Source organism: Macadamia integrifolia, unplaced genomic scaffold, assembly GCF_013358625.1.
Source record: "Macadamia integrifolia cultivar HAES 741 unplaced genomic scaffold, SCU_Mint_v3 scaffold2728, whole genome shotgun sequence".
Lineage (NCBI taxonomy): Eukaryota > Viridiplantae > Streptophyta > Magnoliopsida > Proteales > Proteaceae > Macadamia > Macadamia integrifolia.
The window spans coordinates 1-3,799 of NW_024868918.1; the positions used below are offsets into that span (position 1 = coordinate 1).

General features: G+C 36.3%; 1 protein-coding gene across 6 annotated transcripts in view; it reads left to right on the top strand.

Moving 5' to 3' along the window:
* Positions 1-1,065: 1,065 nt before the first annotated feature.
* The window catches only part of LOC122067133 (lysine-specific demethylase JMJ18-like), a 25,056-nt gene continuing 22,322 nt past the window's right edge, over positions 1,066-3,799 (top strand). For 3 of the 6 annotated variants that reach the window (XR_006136596.1, XR_006136597.1, XM_042630979.1), the window contains exon 1: positions 1,171-1,674. The gene's annotated coding sequence lies outside the window, so the exon portion shown is untranslated. The other 3 variants (XM_042630981.1, XM_042630980.1, XM_042630982.1) reach the window with 3 other exon arrangements.

The following is a 3,799-nucleotide window of genomic DNA, read 5'->3' on the forward strand; positions in this document are numbered from 1 at the left end:
GAACCAGATTTGAACTGGTGACATGAGGATTTTCAGTCCTCTGCTCTACCAGCTGAGCTATCCCGACTATTTTTTATGCATCATCCTCATTCTATTAGAGTTCTTGGGTCTATGTCTATTAAATGCCTTAAAAAAAACATTACAAAGTCATACCGTCTGACGTCCTCTATCTACTCTATGTACCTCCGCCTTCCCAAGAGGTTCCGCTTGACTGAAAAGCTTTCCCGAAAAGAATACAAGCTACCTAACCAACCAACCAACAAAGGAAACACTCTCTCATCAAACCCAGGAGGTGGATTTGAATACGACCACCTCTCGTTTATCCAACCAAAACGAAAGGAAGGAAACAAACTCTCTGAAAAGTCACCTATGTCGTCAGTCCTCGCACAATTCTTGGACCTTCAAAACAAATAGAAGACTCCAAAAATTAAAACACTTATAAAAATAAAAATAAAATCAAAAAGACAATAGAACGCTAACTCATTAGCTTAGGTACATGCAAGAGCATAGATTCATCTTCAGTGCGAAGTAGCGTGATCTTTTTCACATCCGGTGTGCTTAGGGTTTAGACACACATTAGTGGGTACCATTATTTCTTCCTAAAATAAAATAAACACAAAATTAGAAGCTTTCTCGTATTACATATTTGGCCAGTGAGGGGACGCACAGGACAGCATAGTCTTTTCGTATGCACTCTGTCTAGGCTTAGATACACACCAAGAATAAAATTCTTTCTTCCCAAAACAAAATACACACATAAAATTGCAAAATTAGAAACTTCCACATGGCACACAGCTTCTCTGAGCGGGACAGTATAGGAAGTACGCCCAGTATGTGAAGTTTTCTCATTAGGCGCCCTTTTGTCCTTGGGCAACCCATCCACCTCACGTCACGGCCTCACCTGGAGTGGTATTTTTCGAAATTTTTTATTGCCTTATTTAGGTAATATTAGTGCAAATATGTCCTTTGTCTTGAACGTTATAATATCTCAGGTGAAATTCCAAAATCTCACCAATTACTCGCGTTTTATATAAACATTTCTTCCCAGCTAAGGATATGATATGAAGAAATTTATTAGTGTAATAATTATTATTTTTTTCTTGTTTTACCAAGGAGATTATGGGTTGGTTCATGGTTGTTTCTGATCAATCGGTCATACGTACGTTACTCTTTTCTCTTATTAATCTTTGGTTAGGGTTAGGGTTTAGAGAGATTTTTTTAATGGAAATCTTTCTTCATTCTTCTTTTGTTCTACTTTTCCTTTTGTTTTTTGGATGAATTAAGTAGTTCTTTTTTTAGGTTTTATGTATCCTCAATTCCTCATTCCCTTGTTTCAATTAGTTTCTGAGTTCACATCGTCAAATTTAGGGTAGGGGAAATGCTGTCGTCTTTCCCCTCTGAAGGGAATTCATGAAAGTATGAACTCAGATTTTCATGTTATTATTTTTTTCCTTTAAGATCAGGTTTGGGTGTTTGCTGCATGTGGGTATCAGCTATATAGCGTCAGATCATCTCAGTTTTCTGAATTGTTTTCCGTTTATCCTTTTTTGTAGGTATTCCTGGATTTATTTTCTTCTGTTTTTTTTACTTGATGCTAATTGTTTCTTGGACATGTGGAGTGTAGTCTATGAAGTTTGAGCTGCTGGCCAGAGTAAGGAATTCAATCTAGATTGTGTAAGTCCAAGAGTTCTTGTGGATCTTTTGCACTTCTTTAATTTATATTTTTATCATAATTTTTATGGACTTTTATTTTATTTAATGAAGTTATGAAATGCAAGGGATTCAGTGTTATAGAAGTTAATCTGGGTTACAAGGTTAAAGGACTTTTATAGTATTGATAAAATCAAAAGAAAGGGTTTGCAATTTTAAATCTGATGTGTTAGGAAGAACTTATTGGATGCAGATTTATCTGTGCTGGTAATTTGCAGTTGTGTTGTCTAAATGCATTGGTTTAGAAATCAAAAAATGGGAAGTAATTAACCTTATATATTGTACGGCTATGTTGAATTTCGGTGGCCATGATTTATCATTTGTACGACTGTTGTTTGTCCGTCTTATCTTTACTCTTTCAGGAAGCCTTTGAGTAATTAGTTGAAGGTTTTGTTGGGGTCTAAGATTTAAATTCTTTAGAATATCAAGGTTCGCAAACTTTATGTTTTGGGTTATTGTGTTGGTTAGTCATTGAGTTAAGATATAAAAGGATTTGTTATGATATAATTCAAGTTGACGTATTCAATTATGTAATTTGCATTGAATTTGTGTTTTGATATCTGAGGGTTCTGAGTGTTTATCGGCTGTAGATTGGAATAGTCCTTAATTGTATGTTGCTCCTACTAAAATACAGGTGAAACTATTGTTTCATTTTTTAGTGAGTGAGTTGTCTCTAAGTTGCCAATCAAGCCATTAACTGTTTGCTTCTGCTTATTATACTCTTGGGCTCCGAATCTCTCTTATCAAGACCATTAAGTAATGGACTGAATTGATGAAATTCATGTATTGCATAAACCAGATCCTTAAATGTGGCAGGTTTACATGTAGTGGACTTAACTTCCAAACCTAATGAATCAATTTCATGAATTAAGAAAATATATGTGGCATTGAAACTATCCTTTTGGATTCAATAGCCAACCTATTAAATATGAATCATAAATTGTGAGATGTGAATGATGCATAAATAAAATGGAACCATCGACTTAACTTCTATGTGCCTGGCTAATGAACATACTGGACAATTTTGATTGGAAGCTGTTGTGGTTATGTGATGCAGTTGCCTTGGCCCTAGATGGACCGGAACTACCCTCTTTGGAGACCTAAGCCTAGATGCAACCGGCTCAACCTGGTTTTCTGGTCTAAAAGGGGCTGGTTATGCGATATTTAAGTTTATTTTATTTTATTTGCGTGGGTAGACTACATGGGAGTAATTTGGCAGCTTCTTTGTTTGAGACGTTGCCTTGTTTGTTTAGTTTCCATTAATATGTTTTGCCTTTTCTTGGTATTAACTATATAACATGATGGAGAACAGATATTGAATGAATAGACTAGAGAATGAATGAAGTTTAAGTTTCATACATTGAGAGCTACTGTGTCCTGCTACATACCTGAGTTCCTCTCTCTCCTCTCTTTAATCGATTCAGTTCTTATTCTTCCATTCAGGTATATCTGTTCTTTCCCCTTTTCCTTCTTCCATCCCAGGTGAGTTTTCTTCTTGTTTCTTATTCCTTAAGTTCCCCTTCTTGCTGTTGTTTCTTTGTCTCCTCAATTGATACTCTGTTTTCATAAATGTAAGGACCCCTAAAGACCTTTTCCTCCTTCCATCCGAGGTGAGTTCAATCTCTCTCGATAAACCTTCTTTCAATTTGAAATTGGGAATCAAGTTGACTCTCTAGGGTGATTCAGTCCCTTGAACCTTGTTCCATGAAGCCCTTTCTTCTGTGGTTTTTAAATCTGAGTTCAGACCTGACTGCTACACCAAGGTTTAAGATCTCGCTCTCGCCCCCCATCTCACTGATCCAAAAAAGAGAGATGGTGAGATCTCGCCGAGATCATGTATTTTTCATCGTCGACTCGGTGGCCATATGGTCTTTGTAGCCCATGAAACTTGGCATTTGCCCTATTTTAGGCATTCTAAACACTTTTTTTTTTTTTTTTAAATCAAACCTAAAATGGTGCTTTGACTTTGTACCCCATGTAAGTAGTCTCTGACTCTTCGGACCCTAGGAGTCTGCTCTATTCCACAATCCACAATCCACAATCCACATTCCACAATCAACACATGACACAACATAATCATAAGAATTTA